Genomic DNA, 17,712 nt, shown 5'->3' with positions numbered 1-17,712 from the left:
ATTCAGCAAGTCGTGATATATCTAAGCTGAGTCAACTGCTGTGGAAGCTATGTTTTTGCAATTCTTTGGTCACAATTGGTGGATTCGTAGGCTATGATCTTATTTATTGACGAAAATGAGACAAGCCAGCCAGGAGTCGAACCTAGAATTTTCTGATCCGTAGTCAGACGCGTTATCCATTGGGCCACTAGCCCATGCCGTCTGCTTCAGTTGTGGCCAGACAACAGACCCTGTTTGGCCACAAAATTGTTTTGAGCAATGTGGCTCTTGTCTGCTAATTTCCTTCCCATTCTTGGTGGAAATACAACCTGTGATTGCCTATACAAAACAAATCTAGGACAATAAAATACACTGTCTGCTCAAATTGTTAAGTGACTATTTTATGTGAATTCTCTGAATTTTGTCTAGAAAGTGGAACTATTAATCTTTGTAAACTGGAGAGAGGACATTTCTTTTCAGTGCGTGGTGGTTAATGGGCAGCTGAAAACCCTCTGCAAGGTAAATACCGATTTTCCCTGAAAGTGAGGATCAGGACAAATTGCTGGATTCAGCAAGTCGTGATATATCTAAGCTGAGTCAACTGCTGTGGAAGCTATGTTTTTGCAATTCTTTGGTCACAATTGTTGGATTCGTAGGCTATGATCTTATTTATTGACGAAAATGAGACGAGCCAGCCAGGAGTCGGACCTAGAATCTTCTGATCCGTAGTCAGACGCGTTATCCATTGCGCCACTGGCCCATACCGCCTGCTTCATTTGTGGCCAGACAACAGACCCTGTTTGGCCACAAAATTGTTCTGTGCAATGTGGCTCTTGTCTGCTAATTTCCTTCCCATTCTTGGTGCAAATACAACCTGTGATTGCCTATGCAAAACAAATCTAGGACAATAAAATACACTGTCTGCTCAAATTGTTAAGTGACAATTTTATGTGAATTCTCTGAATTTTGTCTAGAAAGTGGAACTATTAATCTTTGTAAACTGGAGAGAGGACATTTCTTTTCAGTGCGCGGTGGTTAATGGGCAGCTGAAAACGCTCTACAAGGTAAACACCGATTTTCCCTGAAAGTGAGGATCAGGACAAATTGCTGGATTCAGCAAGCCGTGATATATCTAAGCTGAGTTAACTGCTGTGGAAGCTATGTTTTCGCAATTCTTTGGTCACAATTGGTGGATTCGTAGGCTATGATCTTATTTATTGACGAAAAAGAGACAAGCCAGCCAGGAGTCGAACCTAGAATCTTCTGATCCGTAGTCAGACACGTTATCCATTGCGCCACTGGCCCATGCCACCTACTTCTTTTGTGGCCAGACAACAGACCCTGTTTGGCCATAAAATTGTTCTGAGCAATGTGGCTCTTGTCTGCTAATTTCCTTCCCATTCTTGATGGAAATACAACCTGTGATTGCCTATGCAAAACAAATCTAGGACAATAAAATACACTGTCTGCTCAAATTGTTAAGTGACTATTTTATGTGAATTCTCTGAATTTTGTCTAGAAAGTGGAACTATTAATCTTTGTAAACTGGAGAGAGGACATTTCTTTTCAGTGCGTGGTGGTTAATGGGCAGCTGAAAACCCTCTGCAAGGTAAATACCGATTTTCCCTGAAAGTGAGGATCAGGACAAATTGCTGGATTCAGCAAGTCGTGATATATCTAAGCTGAGTCAACTGCTGTGGAAGCTATGTTTTTGCAATTCTTTGGTCACAATTGGTGGATTCGTAGGCTATGATCTTATTTATTGACGAAAATGAGACAAGCCAGCCAGGAGTCGAACCTAGAATTTTCTGATCCGTAGTCAGACGCGTTATCCATTGCGCCACTGGTCCATGCCATCTGCTGCAGTTGTGGCCAGACAACAGACCCTGTTTGGCCACAAAATTGCTTTGAGCAATGTGGCTCTTGTCTGCTAATTTCCTTCCCATTCTTGGTGGAAATACAACCTGTGATTGCCTATACAAAACAAATCTAGGACAATAAAATACACTGTCTGCTCAAATTGTTAAGTGACTATTTTATGTGAGTTCTCTGAATTTTGTCTAGAAAGTGGAACTATTAATCTTTGTAAACTGGAGAGAGGACATTTCTTTTCAGTGGGTGGTGGTTAATGGGCAGCTGAAAACCCTCTGCAAGGTAAATACCGATTTTCCCTGAAAGTGAGGATCAGGACAAATTACTGGATTCAGCAAGTCGTCATATATCTAAACTGAGTCAACTGCTGTGGAAGCTAGTTTTTCGCAATTCTTTGGTCACAATCGTTGGATTCGTAGGCTATGATCTTATTTATTGACGAAAATGAGACGAGCTAGCCAGGAGTCGAACCTAGAATCTTCTGATCCGTAGTCAGACGCGTTATCCATTGCGCCACTGGCCCATGCCACCTACGTCTTTTGTGGCCAGACAACAGACCCTGTTTGGCCACAAAATTGTTCTGAGCAATGTGGCTCTTGTCTGCTAATTTCCTTCCCATTCTTGGTGCAAATACAACCTGTGATTGCCTATGCAAAACAAATCTAGGACAATAAAATACACTGTCTGCTCAAATTGTTAAGTGACTATTTTATGTGAATTCTCTGAATTTTGTCTAGAAAGTGGAACTATTAATCTTTGTAAACTGGAGAGAGGACATTTCTTTTCAGTGCGTGGTGGTTAATGGGCAGCTGAAAACCCTCTGCAAGGTAAATACCGATTTTCCCTGAAAGTGAGGATCAGGACAAATTGCTGGATTCAGCAAGTCGTGATATATCTAAGCTGAGTCAACTGCTGTGGAAGCTATGTTTTTGCAATTCTTTGGTCACAATTGGTGGATTCGTAGGCTATGATCTTATTTATTGACGAAAATGAGACAAGCCAGCCAGGAGTCGAACCTAGAATTTTCTGATCCGTAGTCAGACGCGTTATCCATTGGGCCACTAGCCCATGCCGTCTGCTTCAGTTGTGGCCAGACAACAGACCCTGTTTGGCCACAAAATTGTTTTGAGCAATGTGGCTCTTGTCTGCTAATTTCCTTCCCATTCTTGGTGGAAATACAACCTGTGATTGCCTATACAAAACAAATCTAGGACAATAAAATACACTGTCTGCTCAAATTGTTAAGTGACTATTTTATGTGAATTCTCTGAATTTTGTCTAGAAAGTGGAACTATTAATCTTTGTAAACTGGAGAGAGGACATTTCTTTTCAGTGCGTGGTGGTTAATGGGCAGCTGAAAACCCTCTGCAAGGTAAATACCGATTTTCCCTGAAAGTGAGGATCAGGACAAATTGCTGGATTCAGCAAGTCGTGATATATCTAAGCTGAGTCAACTGCTGTGGAAGCTATGTTTTTGCAATTCTTTGGTCACAATTGTTGGATTCGTAGGCTATGATCTTATTTATTGACGAAAATGAGACGAGCCAGCCAGGAGTCGGACCTAGAATCTTCTGATCCGTAGTCAGACGCGTTATCCATTGCGCCACTGGCCCATACCGCCTGCTTCATTTGTGGCCAGACAACAGACCCTGTTTGGCCACAAAATTGTTCTGTGCAATGTGGCTCTTGTCTGCTAATTTCCTTCCCATTCTTGGTGCAAATACAACCTGTGATTGCCTATGCAAAACAAATCTAGGACAATAAAATACACTGTCTGCTCAAATTGTTAAGTGACAATTTTATGTGAATTCTCTGAATTTTGTCTAGAAAGTGGAACTATTAATCTTTGTAAACTGGAGAGAGGACATTTCTTTTCAGTGCGCGGTGGTTAATGGGCAGCTGAAAACGCTCTACAAGGTAAACACCGATTTTCCCTGAAAGTGAGGATCAGGACAAATTGCTGGATTCAGCAAGCCGTGATATATCTAAGCTGAGTTAACTGCTGTGGAAGCTATGTTTTCGCAATTCTTTGGTCACAATTGGTGGATTCGTAGGCTATGATCTTATTTATTGACGAAAAAGAGACAAGCCAGCCAGGAGTCGAACCTAGAATCTTCTGATCCGTAGTCAGACACGTTATCCATTGCGCCACTGGCCCATGCCACCTACTTCTTTTGTGGCCAGACAACAGACCCTGTTTGGCCATAAAATTGTTCTGAGCAATGTGGCTCTTGTCTGCTAATTTCCTTCCCATTCTTGATGGAAATACAACCTGTGATTGCCTATGCAAAACAAATCTAGGACAATAAAATACACTGTCTGCTCAAATTGTTAAGTGACTATTTTATGTGAATTCTCTGAATTTTGTCTAGAAAGTGGAACTATTAATCTTTGTAAACTGGAGAGAGGACATTTCTTTTCAGTGCGTGGTGGTTAATGGGCAGCTGAAAACCCTCTGCAAGGTAAATACAGATTTTCCCTGAAAGTGAGGATCAGGACAAATTGCTGGATTCAGCAAGTCGTGATATATCTAAGCTGAGTCAACTGCTGTGGAAGCTATGTTTTTGCAATTCTTTGGTCACAATTGGTGGATTCGTAGGCTATGATCTTATTTATTGACGAAAATGAGACAAGCCAGCCAGGAGTCGAACCTAGAATTTTCTGATCCGTAGTCAGACGCGTTATCCATTGCGCCACTGGTCCATGCCATCTGCTGCAGTTGTGGCCAGACAACAGACCCTGTTTGGCCACAAAATTGCTTTGAGCAATGTGGCTCTTGTCTGCTAATTTCCTTCCCATTCTTGGTGGAAATACAACCTGTGATTGCCTATACAAAACAAATCTAGGACAATAAAATACACTGTCTGCTCAAATTGTTAAGTGACTATTTTATGTGAGTTCTCTGAATTTTGTCTAGAAAGTGGAACTATTAATCTTTGTAAACTGGAGAGAGGACATTTCTTTTCAGTGGGTGGTGGTTAATGGGCAGCTGAAAACCCTCTGCAAGGTAAATACCGATTTTCCCTGAAAGTGAGGATCAGGACAAATTACTGGATTCAGCAAGTCGTCATATATCTAAACTGAGTCAACTGCTGTGGAAGCTAGTTTTTCGCAATTCTTTGGTCACAATCGTTGGATTCGTAGGCTATGATCTTATTTATTGACGAAAATGAGACGAGCTAGCCAGGAGTCGAACCTAGAATCTTCTGATCCGTAGTCAGACGCGTTATCCATTGCGCCACTGGCCCATGCCACCTACGTCTTTTGTGGCCAGACAACAGACCCTGTTTGGCCACAAAATTGTTCTGAGCAATGTGGCTCTTGTCTGCTAATTTCCTTCCCATTCTTGGTGCAAATACAACCTGTGATTGCCTATGCAAAACAAAACTAGGACAATAAAATACACTGTCTGCTCAAATTGTTAAGTGACTATTTTATGTGAATTCTCTGAATTTTGTCTAGAAAGTGGAACTATTAATCTTTGTAAACTGGAGAGAGGACATTTCTTTTCAGTGGGTGGTGGTTAATGGGCAGCTGAAAACGCTCTAGAAGGCAAACACCGATTTTCCCTGAAAGTGAGGATCAGGACAAATTGCTGGATTCAGCAAGCCGTGATATATCTAAGCTGAGTCAACTGCTGTGGAAGCTATGTTTTCGCAATTCTTTGGTCACAATTGGTGGATTCGTAGGCTATGATCTTATTTATTGACGAAAATGAGACAAGCCAGGCAGCCAGCCAGGAGTCGAACCTAGAATCTTCTGATCCGTAGTCAGACGCGTTATCCATTGGGCCACTGGCCCATGCCGTCTGCTTCAGTTGTGGCCAGACAACAGACCCTGTTTGGCCACAAAATTGTTTTGAGCAATGTGGCTCTTGTCTGCTAATTTCCTTCCCATTCTTGGTGCAAATACAACCTGTGATTGCCTATACAAAACAAATCTAGGACAATAAAATACACTGTCTGCTCAAATTGTTAAGTGACTATTTTATGTGAATTCTCTGAATTTTGTCTAGAAAGTGGAACTATTAATCTTTGTAAACTGGAGAGAGGACATTTCTTTTCAGTGCGTGGTGGTTAATGGGCAGCTGAAAACCCTCTGCAAGGTAAATACCGATTTTCCCTGAAAGTGAGGATCAGGACAAATTGCTGGATTCAGCAAGTCGTGATATATCTAAGCTGAGTCAACTGCTGTGGAAGCTATGTTTTTGCAATTCTTTGGTCACAATTGTTGGATTCGTAGGCTATGATCTTATTTATTGACGAAAATGAGACGAGCCAGCCAGGAGTCGGACCTAGAATCTTCTGATCCGTAGTCAGACGCGTTATCCATTGCGCCACTGGCCCATACCGCCTGCTTCATTTGTGGCCAGACAACAGACCCTGTTTGGCCACAAAATTGTTCTGTGCAATGTGGCTCTTGTCTGCTAATTTTCTTCCCATTCTTGGTGCAAATACAACCTGTGATTGCCTATGCAAAACAAATCTAGGACAATAAAATACACTGTCTGCTCAAATTGTTAAGTGACAATTTTATGTGAATTCTCTGAATTTTGTCTAGAAAGTGGAACTATTAATCTTTGTAAACTGGAGAGAGGACATTTCTTTTCAGTGCGCGGTGGTTAATGGGCAGCTGAAAACGCTCTACAAGGTAAACACCGATTTTCCCTGAAAGTGAGGATCAGGACAAATTGCTGGATTCAGCAAGCCGTGATATATCTAAGCTGAGTTAACTGCTGTGGAAGCTATGTTTTCGCAATTCTTTGGTCACAATTGGTGGATTCGTAGGCTATGATCTTATTTATTGACGAAAAAGAGACAAGCCAGCCAGGAGTCGAACCTAGAATCTTCTGATCCGTAGTCAGACGCGTTATCCATTGCGCCACTGGCCCATGCCACCTACTTCTTTTGTGGCCAGACAACAGACCCTGTTTGGCCACAAAATTGTTCTGAGCAATGTGGCTCTTGTCTGCTAATTTCCTTCCCATTCTTGGTGCAAATACAACCTGTGATTGCCTATGCAAAACAAATCTAGGACAATAAAATACACTGTCTGCTCAAATTGTTAAGTGACAATTTTATGTGAATTCTCTGAATTTTGTCTAGAAAGTGGAACTATTAATCTTTGTAAACTGGAGAGAGGACATTTCTTTTCAGTGGGTGGTGGTTAATGGGCAGCTGAAAACGCTCTAGAAGGCAAACACCGATTTTCCCTGAAAGTGAGGATCAGGACAAATTGCTGGATTCAGCAAGCCGTGATATATCTAAGCTGAGTCAACTGCTGTGGAAGCTATGTTTTCGCAATTCTTTGGTCACAATTGGTGGATTCGTAGGCTATGATCTTATTTATTGACGAAAATGAGACAAGCCAGGCAGCCAGCCAGGAGTCGAACCTAGAATCTTCTCATCCGTAGTCAGACGCGTTATCCATTGGGCCACTAGCCCATGCCGTCTGCTTCAGTTGTGGCCAGACAACAGACCCTGTTTGGCCACAAAATTGTTTTGAGCAATGTGGCTCTTGTCTGCTAATTTCCTTCCCATTCTTGGTGCAAATACAACCTGTGATTGCCTATACAAAACAAATCTAGGACAATAAAATACACTGTCTGCTCAAATTGTTAAGTGACTATTTTATGTGAATTCTCTGAATTTTGTCTAGAAAGTGGAACTATTAATCTTTGTAAACTGGAGAGAGGACATTTCTTTTCAGTGCGTGGTGGTTAATGGGCAGCTGAAAACCCTCTGCAAGGTAAATACCGATTTTCCCTGAAAGTGAGGATCAGGACAAATTGCTGGATTCAGCAAGTCGTGATATATCTAAGCTGAGTCAACTGCTGTGGAAGCTATGTTTTTGCAATTCTTTGGTCACAATTGTTGGATTCGTAGGCTATGATCTTATTTATTGACGAAAATGAGACGAGCCAGCCAGGAGTCGGACCTAGAATCTTCTGATCCGTAGTCAGACGCGTTATCCATTGCGCCACTGGCCCATACCGCCTGCTTCATTTGTGGCCAGACAACAGACCCTGTTTGGCCACAAAATTGTTCTGTGCAATGTGGCTCTTGTCTGCTAATTTTCTTCCCATTCTTGGTGCAAATACAACCTGTGATTGCCTATGCAAAACAAATCTAGGACAATAAAATACACTGTCTGCTCAAATTGTTAAGTGACAATTTTATGTGAATTCTCTGAATTTTGTCTAGAAAGTGGAACTATTAATCTTTGTAAACTGGAGAGAGGACATTTCTTTTCAGTGCGCGGTGGTTAATGGGCAGCTGAAAACGCTCTACAAGGTAAACACCGATTTTCCCTGAAAGTGAGGATCAGGACAAATTGCTGGATTCAGCAAGCCGTGATATATCTAAGCTGAGTTAACTGCTGTGGAAGCTATGTTTTCGCAATTCTTTGGTCACAATTGGTGGATTCGTAGGCTATGATCTTATTTATTGACGAAAAAGAGACAAGCCAGCCAGGAGTCGAACCTAGAATCTTCTGATCCGTAGTCAGACGCGTTATCCATTGCGCCACTGGCCCATGCCACCTACTTCTTTTGTGGCCAGACAACAGACCCTGTTTGGCCACAAAATTGTTCTGAGCAATGTGGCTCTTGTCTGCTAATTTCCTTCCCATTCTTGGTGCAAATACAACCTGTGATTGCCTATGCAAAACAAATCTAGGACAATAAAATACACTGTCTGCTCAAATTGTTAAGTGACAATTTTATGTGAATTCTCTGAATTTTGTCTAGAAAGTGGAACTATTAATCTTTGTAAACTGGAGAGAGGACATTTCTTTTCAGTGGGTGGTGGTTAATGGGCAGCTGAAAACGCTCTAGAAGGCAAACACCGATTTTCCCTGAAAGTGAGGATCAGGACAAATTGCTGGATTCAGCAAGCCGTGATATATCTAAGCTGAGTCAACTGCTGTGGAAGCTATGTTTTCGCAATTCTTTGGTCACAATTGGTGGATTCGTAGGCTATGATCTTATTTATTGACGAAAATGAGACAAGCCAGGCAGCCAGCCAGGAGTCGAACCTAGAATCTTCTCATCCGTAGTCAGACGCGTTATCCATTGGGCCACTAGCCCATGCCGTCTGCTTCAGTTGTGGCCAGACAACAGACCCTGTTTGGCCACAAAATTGTTTTGAGCAATGTGGCTCTTGTCTGCTAATTTCCTTCCCATTCTTGGTGGAAATACAACCTGTGATTGCCTATACAAAACAAATCTAGGACAATAAAATACACTGTCTGCTCAAATTGTTCAGTGACTATTTTATGTGAATTCTCTGAATTTTGTCTAGAAAGTGGAACTATTAATCTTTGTAAACTGGAGAGAGGACATTTCTTTTCAGTGGGTGGTGGTTAATGGGCAGCTGAAAACGCTCTAGAAGGCAAACACCGATTTTCCCTGAAAGTGAGGATCAGGACAAATTACTGGATTCAGCAAGTCGTCATATATCTAAACTGAGTCAACTGCTGTGGAAGCTAGTTTTTCGCAATTCTTTGGTCACAATCGTTGGATTCGTAGGCTATGATCTTATTTATTGACGAAAATGAGACGAGCCAGCCAGGAGTCGAACCTAGAATCTTCTGATCCGTAGTCAGACGCGTTATCCATTGCGCCACTGGCCCATGCCACCTACTTCTTTTGTGGCCAGACAACAGACCCTGTTTGGCCACAAAATTGTTCTGAGCAATGTGGCTCTTGTCTGCTAATTTCCTTCCCATTCTTGGTGCAAATACAACCTGTGATTGCCTATGCAAAACAAATCTAGGACAATAAAATACACTGTCTGCTCAAATTGTTAAGTGACAATTTTATGTGAATTCTCTGAATTTTGTCTAGAAAGTGGAACTATTAATCTTTGTAAACTGGAGAGAGGACATTTCTTTTCAGTGGGTGGTGGTTAATGGGCAGCTGAAAACGCTCTAGAAGGCAAACACCGATTTTCCCTGAAAGTGAGGATCAGGACAAATTGCTGGATTCAGCAAGCCGTGATATATCTAAGCTGAGTTAACTGCTGTGGAAGCTATGTTTTCGCAATTCTTTGGTCACAATTGGTGGATTCGTAGGCTATGATCTTATTTATTGACGAAAATGAGACAAGCCAGCCAGGAGTCGAACCTAGAATCTTCTGATCCGTAGTCAGAAGCGTTATCCATTGCGCCACTGGCCCATGCCACCTACTTCTTTTGTGGCCAGACAGCAGACCCTGTTTGGCCACAAAATTGTTCTGAGCAATGTGGCTCTTGTCTGCTAATTTCCTTCCCATTCTTGGTGCAAATACAACCTGTGATTGCCTATGCAAAACAAATCTAGGACAATAAAATACACTGTCTGCTCAAATTGTTAAGTGATAATTTAATGTGAATTCTCTGAATTTTGTCTAGAAAGTGGAACTATTAATCTTTGTAAACTGGAGAGAGGACATTTCTTTTCAGTGGGTGGTGGTTAATGGGCAGCTGAAAACCCTCTGCAAGGTAAATACCGATTTTCCCTGAAAGTGAGGATCAGGACAAATTGCTGGATTCAGCAAGTCGTGATATATCTAAGCTGAGTCAACTGCTGTGGAAGCTATGTTTTTGCAATTCTTTGGTCACAATTGGTGGATTCGTAGGCTATGATCTTATTTATTGACGAAAATGAGACAAGCCAGCCAGGAGTCGAATCTAGAATCTTCTGATCCGTAGTCAGACGCGTTATCCATTGCGCCACTGGCCCATGCCACCTACTTCTTTTGTGGCCAGACAACAGACCCTGTTTGGCCACAAAATTGTTCTGAGCAATGTGGCTCTTGTCTGCTAATTTCCTTCCCATTCTTGGTGCAAATACAACCTGTGATTGCCTATGCAAAACAAAACTAGGACAATAAAATACACTGTCTGCTCAAATTGTTAAGTGACTATTTTATGTGAATTCTCTGAATTTTGTCTAGAAAGTGGAACTATTAATCTTTGTAAACTGGAGAGAGGACATTTCTTTTCAGTGGGTGGTGGTTAATGGGCAGCTGAAAACGCTCTAGAAGGCAAACACCGATTTTCCCTGAAAGTGAGGATCAGGACAAATTGCTGGATTCAGCAAGCCGTGATATATCTAAGCTGAGTCAACTGCTGTGGAAGCTATGTTTTCGCAATTCTTTGGTCACAATTGGTGGATTCGTAGGCTATGATCTTATTTATTGACGAAAATGAGACAAGCCAGGCAGCCAGCCAGGAGTCGAACCTAGAATCTTCTGATCCGTAGTCAGACGCGTTATCCATTGGGCCACTGGCCCATGCCGTCTGCTTCAGTTGTGGCCAGACAACAGACCCTGTTTGGCCACAAAATTGTTTTGAGCAATGTGGCTCTTGTCTGCTAATTTCCTTCCCATTCTTGGTGCAAATACAACCTGTGATTGCCTATACAAAACAAATCTAGGACAATAAAATACACTGTCTGCTCAAATTGTTAAGTGACTATTTTATGTGAATTCTCTGAATTTTGTCTAGAAAGTGGAACTATTAATCTTTGTAAACTGGAGAGAGGACATTTCTTTTCAGTGCGTGGTGGTTAATGGGCAGCTGAAAACCCTCTGCAAGGTAAATACCGATTTTCCCTGAAAGTGAGGATCAGGACAAATTGCTGGATTCAGCAAGTCGTGATATATCTAAGCTGAGTCAACTGCTGTGGAAGCTATGTTTTTGCAATTCTTTGGTCACAATTGTTGGATTCGTAGGCTATGATCTTATTTATTGACGAAAATGAGACGAGCCAGCCAGGAGTCGGACCTAGAATCTTCTGATCCGTAGTCAGACGCGTTATCCATTGGGCCACTAGCCCATGCCGTCTGCTTCAGTTGTGGCCAGACAACAGACCCTGTTTGGCCACAAAATTGTTTTGAGCAATGTGGCTCTTGTCTGCTAATTTCCTTCCCATTCTTGGTGCAAATACAACCTGTGATTGCCTATACAAAACAAATCTAGGACAATAAAATACACTGTCTGCTCAAATTGTTAAGTGACTATTTTATGTGAATTCTCTGAATTTTGTCTAGAAAGTGGAACTATTAATCTTTGTAAACTGGAGAGAGGACATTTCTTTTCAGTGCGTGGTGGTTAATGGGCAGCTGAAAACCCTCTGCAAGGTAAATACCGATTTTCCCTGAAAGTGAGGATCAGGACAAATTGCTGGATTCAGCAAGTCGTGATATATCTAAGCTGAGTCAACTGCTGTGGAAGCTATGTTTTTGCAATTCTTTGGTCACAATTGTTGGATTCGTAGGCTATGATCTTATTTATTGACGAAAATGAGACGAGCCAGCCAGGAGTCGGACCTAGAATCTTCTGATCCGTAGTCAGACGCGTTATCCATTGCGCCACTGGCCCATACCGCCTGCTTCATTTGTGGCCAGACAACAGACCCTGTTTGGCCACAAAATTGTTCTGTGCAATGTGGCTCTTGTCTGCTAATTTTCTTCCCATTCTTGGTGCAAATACAACCTGTGATTGCCTATGCAAAACAAATCTAGGACAATAAAATACACTGTCTGCTCAAATTGTTAAGTGACAATTTTATGTGAATTCTCTGAATTTTGTCTAGAAAGTGGAACTATTAATCTTTGTAAACTGGAGAGAGGACATTTCTTTTCAGTGCGCGGTGGTTAATGGGCAGCTGAAAACGCTCTACAAGGTAAACACCGATTTTCCCTGAAAGTGAGGATCAGGACAAATTGCTGGATTCAGCAAGCCGTGATATATCTAAGCTGAGTTAACTGCTGTGGAAGCTATGTTTTCGCAATTCTTTGGTCACAATTGGTGGATTCGTAGGCTATGATCTTATTTATTGACGAAAAAGAGACAAGCCAGCCAGGAGTCGAACCTAGAATCTTCTGATCCGTAGTCAGACGCGTTATCCATTGCGCCACTGGCCCATGCCACCTACTTCTTTTGTGGCCAGACAACAGACCCTGTTTGGCCACAAAATTGTTCTGAGCAATGTGGCTCTTGTCTGCTAATTTCCTTCCCATTCTTGGTGCAAATACAACCTGTGATTGCCTATGCAAAACAAATCTAGGACAATAAAATACACTGTCTGCTCAAATTGTTAAGTGACAATTTTATGTGAATTCTCTGAATTTTGTCTAGAAAGTGGAACTATTAATCTTTGTAAACTGGAGAGAGGACATTTCTTTTCAGTGGGTGGTGGTTAATGGGCAGCTGAAAACGCTCTAGAAGGCAAACACCGATTTTCCCTGAAAGTGAGGATCAGGACAAATTGCTGGATTCAGCAAGCCGTGATATATCTAAGCTGAGTCAACTGCTGTGGAAGCTATGTTTTCGCAATTCTTTGGTCACAATTGGTGGATTCGTAGGCTATGATCTTATTTATTGACGAAAATGAGACAAGCCAGGCAGCCAGCCAGGAGTCGAACCTAGAATCTTCTCATCCGTAGTCAGACGCGTTATCCATTGGGCCACTAGCCCATGCCGTCTGCTTCAGTTGTGGCCAGACAACAGACCCTGTTTGGCCACAAAATTGTTTTGAGCAATGTGGCTCTTGTCTGCTAATTTCCTTCCCATTCTTGGTGGAAATACAACCTGTGATTGCCTATACAAAACAAATCTAGGACAATAAAATACACTGTCTGCTCAAATTGTTCAGTGACTATTTTATGTGAATTCTCTGAATTTTGTCTAGAAAGTGGAACTATTAATCTTTGTAAACTGGAGAGAGGACATTTCTTTTCAGTGGGTGGTGGTTAATGGGCAGCTGAAAACGCTCTAGAAGGCAAACACCGATTTTCCCTGAAAGTGAGGATCAGGACAAATTACTGGATTCAGCAAGTCGTCATATATCTAAACTGAGTCAACTGCTGTGGAAGCTAGTTTTTCGCAATTCTTTGGTCACAATCGTTGGATTCGTAGGCTATGATCTTATTTATTGACGAAAATGAGACGAGCCAGCCAGGAGTCGAACCTAGAATCTTCTGATCCGTAGTCAGACGCGTTATCCATTGCGCCACTGGCCCATGCCACCTACTTCTTTTGTGGCCAGACAACAGACCCTGTTTGGCCACAAAATTGTTCTGAGCAATGTGGCTCTTGTCTGCTAATTTCCTTCCCATTCTTGGTGCAAATACAACCTGTGATTGCCTATGCAAAACAAATCTAGGACAATAAAATACACTGTCTGCTCAAATTGTTAAGTGACAATTTTATGTGAATTCTCTGAATTTTGTCTAGAAAGTGGAACTATTAATCTTTGTAAACTGGAGAGAGGACATTTCTTTTCAGTGGGTGGTGGTTAATGGGCAGCTGAAAACGCTCTAGAAGGCAAACACCGATTTTCCCTGAAAGTGAGGATCAGGACAAATTGCTGGATTCAGCAAGCCGTGATATATCTAAGCTGAGTTAACTGCTGTGGAAGCTATGTTTTCGCAATTCTTTGGTCACAATTGGTGGATTCGTAGGCTATGATCTTATTTATTGACGAAAATGAGACAAGCCAGCCAGGAGTCGAACCTAGAATCTTCTGATCCGTAGTCAGAAGCGTTATCCATTGCGCCACTGGCCCATGCCACCTACTTCTTTTGTGGCCAGACAGCAGACCCTGTTTGGCCACAAAATTGTTCTGAGCAATGTGGCTCTTGTCTGCTAATTTCCTTCCCATTCTTGGTGCAAATACAACCTGTGATTGCCTATGCAAAACAAATCTAGGACAATAAAATACACTGTCTGCTCAAATTGTTAAGTGATAATTTAATGTGAATTCTCTGAATTTTGTCTAGAAAGTGGAACTATTAATCTTTGTAAACTGGAGAGAGGACATTTCTTTTCAGTGGGTGGTGGTTAATGGGCAGCTGAAAACCCTCTGCAAGGTAAATACCGATTTTCCCTGAAAGTGAGGATCAGGACAAATTGCTGGATTCAGCAAGTCGTGATATATCTAAGCTGAGTCAACTGCTGTGGAAGCTATGTTTTTGCAATTCTTTGGTCACAATTGGTGGATTCGTAGGCTATGATCTTATTTATTGACGAAAATGAGACAAGCCAGCCAGGAGTCGAACCTAGAATTTTCTGATCCGTAGTCAGACGCGTTATCCATTGCGCCACTGGTCCATGCCATCTGCTGCAGTTGTGGCCAGACAACAGACCCTGTTTGGCCACAAAATTGCTTTGAGCAATGTGGCTCTTGTCTGCTAATTTCCTTCCCATTCTTGGTGGAAATACAACCTGTGATTGCCTATACAAAACAAATCTAGGACAATAAAATACACTGTCTGCTCAAATTGTTAAGTGACTATTTTATGTGAGTTCTCTGAATTTTGTCTAGAAAGTGGAACTATTAATCTTTGTAAACTGGAGAGAGGACATTTCTTTTCAGTGGGTGGTGGTTAATGGGCAGCTGAAAACCCTCTGCAAGGTAAATACCGATTTTCCCTGAAAGTGAGGATCAGGACAAATTACTGGATTCAGCAAGTCGTCATATATCTAAACTGAGTCAACTGCTGTGGAAGCTAGTTTTTCGCAATTCTTTGGTCACAATCGTTGGATTCGTAGGCTATGATCTTATTTATTGACGAAAATGAGACGAGCTAGCCAGGAGTCGAACCTAGAATCTTCTGATCCGTAGTCAGACGCGTTATCCATTGCGCCACTGGCCCATGCCACCTACGTCTTTTGTGGCCAGACAACAGACCCTGTTTGGCCACAAAATTGTTCTGAGCAATGTGGCTCTTGTCTGCTAATTTCCTTCCCATTCTTGGTGCAAATACAACCTGTGATTGCCTATGCAAAACAAAACTAGGACAATAAAATACACTGTCTGCTCAAATTGTTAAGTGACTATTTTATGTGAATTCTCTGAATTTTGTCTAGAAAGTGGAACTATTAATCTTTGTAAACTGGAGAGAGGACATTTCTTTTCAGTGGGTGGTGGTTAATGGGCAGCTGAAAACGCTCTAGAAGGCAAACACCGATTTTCCCTGAAAGTGAGGATCAGGACAAATTGCTGGATTCAGCAAGCCGTGATATATCTAAGCTGAGTCAACTGCTGTGGAAGCTATGTTTTCGCAATTCTTTGGTCACAATTGGTGGATTCGTAGGCTATGATCTTATTTATTGACGAAAATGAGACAAGCCAGGCAGCCAGCCAGGAGTCGAACCTAGAATCTTCTGATCCGTAGTCAGACGCGTTATCCATTGGGCCACTGGCCCATGCCGTCTGCTTCAGTTGTGGCCAGACAACAGACCCTGTTTGGCCACAAAATTGTTTTGAGCAATGTGGCTCTTGTCTGCTAATTTCCTTCCCATTCTTGGTGCAAATACAACCTGTGATTGCCTATACAAAACAAATCTAGGACAATAAAATACACTGTCTGCTCAAATTGTTAAGTGACTATTTTATGTGAATTCTCTGAATTTTGTCTAGAAAGTGGAACTATTAATCTTTGTAAACTGGAGAGAGGACATTTCTTTTCAGTGCGTGGTGGTTAATGGGCAGCTGAAAACCCTCTGCAAGGTAAATACCGATTTTCCCTGAAAGTGAGGATCAGGACAAATTGCTGGATTCAGCAAGTCGTGATATATCTAAGCTGAGTCAACTGCTGTGGAAGCTATGTTTTTGCAATTCTTTGGTCACAATTGTTGGATTCGTAGGCTATGATCTTATTTATTGACGAAAATGAGACGAGCCAGCCAGGAGTCGGACCTAGAATCTTCTGATCCGTAGTCAGACGCGTTATCCATTGCGCCACTGGCCCATACCGCCTGCTTCATTTGTGGCCAGACAACAGACCCTGTTTGGCCACAAAATTGTTCTGTGCAATGTGGCTCTTGTCTGCTAATTTTCTTCCCATTCTTGGTGCAAATACAACCTGTGATTGCCTATGCAAAACAAATCTAGGACAATAAAATACACTGTCTGCTCAAATTGTTAAGTGACAATTTTATGTGAATTCTCTGAATTTTGTCTAGAAAGTGGAACTATTAATCTTTGTAAACTGGAGAGAGGACATTTCTTTTCAGTGCGCGGTGGTTAATGGGCAGCTGAAAACGCTCTACAAGGTAAACACCGATTTTCCCTGAAAGTGAGGATCAGGACAAATTGCTGGATTCAGCAAGCCGTGATATATCTAAGCTGAGTTAACTGCTGTGGAAGCTATGTTTTCGCAATTCTTTGGTCACAATTGGTGGATTCGTAGGCTATGATCTTATTTATTGACGAAAAAGAGACAAGCCAGCCAGGAGTCGAACCTAGAATCTTCTGATCCGTAGTCAGACGCGTTATCCATTGCGCCACTGGCCCATGCCACCTACTTCTTTTGTGGCCAGACAACAGACCCTGTTTGGCCACAAAATTGTTCTGAGCAATGTGGCTCTTGTCTGCTAATTTCCTTCCCATTCTTGGTGCAAATACAACCTGTGATTGCCTATGCAAAACAAATCTAGGACAATAAAATACACTGTCTGCTCAAATTGTTAAGTGACAATTTTATGTGAATTCTCTGAATTTTGTCTAGAAAGTGGAACTATTAATCTTTGTAAACTGGAGAGAGGACATTTCTTTTCAGTGGGTGGTGGTTAATGGGCAGCTGAAAACGCTCTAGAAGGCAAACACCGATTTTCCCTGAAAGTGAGGATCAGGACAAATTGCTGGATTCAGCAAGCCGTGATATATCTAAGCTGAGTCAACTGCTGTGGAAGCTATGTTTTCGCAATTCTTTGGTCACAATTGGTGGATTCGTAGGCTATGATCTTATTTATTGACGAAAATGAGACAAGCCAGGCAGCCAGCCAGGAGTCGAACCTAGAATCTTCTCATCCGTAGTCAGACGCGTTATCCATTGGGCCACTAGCCCATGCCGTCTGCTTCAGTTGTGG

At 42.0% G+C, this 17,712-nt stretch overlaps 13 non-coding genes across 13 annotated transcripts; all 13 read right to left on the bottom strand.

The window, feature by feature from the left end:
• Window positions 1–1,211: 1,211 nt before the first annotated feature.
• trnar-acg (transfer RNA arginine (anticodon ACG)) lies at window positions 1,212–1,284 on the bottom strand. Its single transcript has one exon. It is a non-coding gene; the product is annotated as a tRNA-Arg (tRNA).
• A 1,017-nt stretch (window positions 1,285–2,301) lies between these two features.
• Window positions 2,302–2,374, bottom strand: trnar-acg (transfer RNA arginine (anticodon ACG)). The gene has a single exon. It is a non-coding gene; the product is annotated as a tRNA-Arg (tRNA).
• A 1,562-nt stretch (window positions 2,375–3,936) lies between these two features.
• On the bottom strand, window positions 3,937–4,009 carry trnar-acg (transfer RNA arginine (anticodon ACG)). The gene has a single exon. It is a non-coding gene; the product is annotated as a tRNA-Arg (tRNA).
• A 1,017-nt stretch (window positions 4,010–5,026) lies between these two features.
• On the bottom strand, window positions 5,027–5,099 carry trnar-acg (transfer RNA arginine (anticodon ACG)). The gene has a single exon. It is a non-coding gene; the product is annotated as a tRNA-Arg (tRNA).
• A 1,570-nt stretch (window positions 5,100–6,669) lies between these two features.
• Window positions 6,670–6,742, bottom strand: trnar-acg (transfer RNA arginine (anticodon ACG)). Its single transcript has one exon. It is a non-coding gene; the product is annotated as a tRNA-Arg (tRNA).
• A 1,570-nt stretch (window positions 6,743–8,312) lies between these two features.
• On the bottom strand, window positions 8,313–8,385 carry trnar-acg (transfer RNA arginine (anticodon ACG)). Its single transcript has one exon. It is a non-coding gene; the product is annotated as a tRNA-Arg (tRNA).
• A 1,025-nt stretch (window positions 8,386–9,410) lies between these two features.
• trnar-acg (transfer RNA arginine (anticodon ACG)) lies at window positions 9,411–9,483 on the bottom strand. The gene has a single exon. It is a non-coding gene; the product is annotated as a tRNA-Arg (tRNA).
• Window positions 9,484–9,955: 472 nt separating this feature from the next.
• On the bottom strand, window positions 9,956–10,028 carry trnar-acg (transfer RNA arginine (anticodon ACG)). Its single transcript has one exon. It is a non-coding gene; the product is annotated as a tRNA-Arg (tRNA).
• A 2,660-nt stretch (window positions 10,029–12,688) lies between these two features.
• Window positions 12,689–12,761, bottom strand: trnar-acg (transfer RNA arginine (anticodon ACG)). The gene has a single exon. It is a non-coding gene; the product is annotated as a tRNA-Arg (tRNA).
• Window positions 12,762–13,786: 1,025 nt separating this feature from the next.
• trnar-acg (transfer RNA arginine (anticodon ACG)) lies at window positions 13,787–13,859 on the bottom strand. The gene has a single exon. It is a non-coding gene; the product is annotated as a tRNA-Arg (tRNA).
• Window positions 13,860–14,331: 472 nt separating this feature from the next.
• trnar-acg (transfer RNA arginine (anticodon ACG)) lies at window positions 14,332–14,404 on the bottom strand. The gene has a single exon. It is a non-coding gene; the product is annotated as a tRNA-Arg (tRNA).
• A 1,017-nt stretch (window positions 14,405–15,421) lies between these two features.
• Window positions 15,422–15,494, bottom strand: trnar-acg (transfer RNA arginine (anticodon ACG)). The gene has a single exon. It is a non-coding gene; the product is annotated as a tRNA-Arg (tRNA).
• Window positions 15,495–17,064: 1,570 nt separating this feature from the next.
• On the bottom strand, window positions 17,065–17,137 carry trnar-acg (transfer RNA arginine (anticodon ACG)). The gene has a single exon. It is a non-coding gene; the product is annotated as a tRNA-Arg (tRNA).
• Between the last annotated feature and the right edge of the window lie 575 nt (window positions 17,138–17,712).

Source organism: Conger conger, chromosome 16 (genome assembly GCF_963514075.1).
Source record: "Conger conger chromosome 16, fConCon1.1, whole genome shotgun sequence".
In the NCBI taxonomy this organism is placed as follows: Eukaryota; Metazoa; Chordata; class Actinopteri; order Anguilliformes; family Congridae; genus Conger; species Conger conger.
The sequence above is the reverse complement of the archived record's forward strand: the minus strand, read 5'-3'. Positions and strand labels throughout refer to the sequence as shown.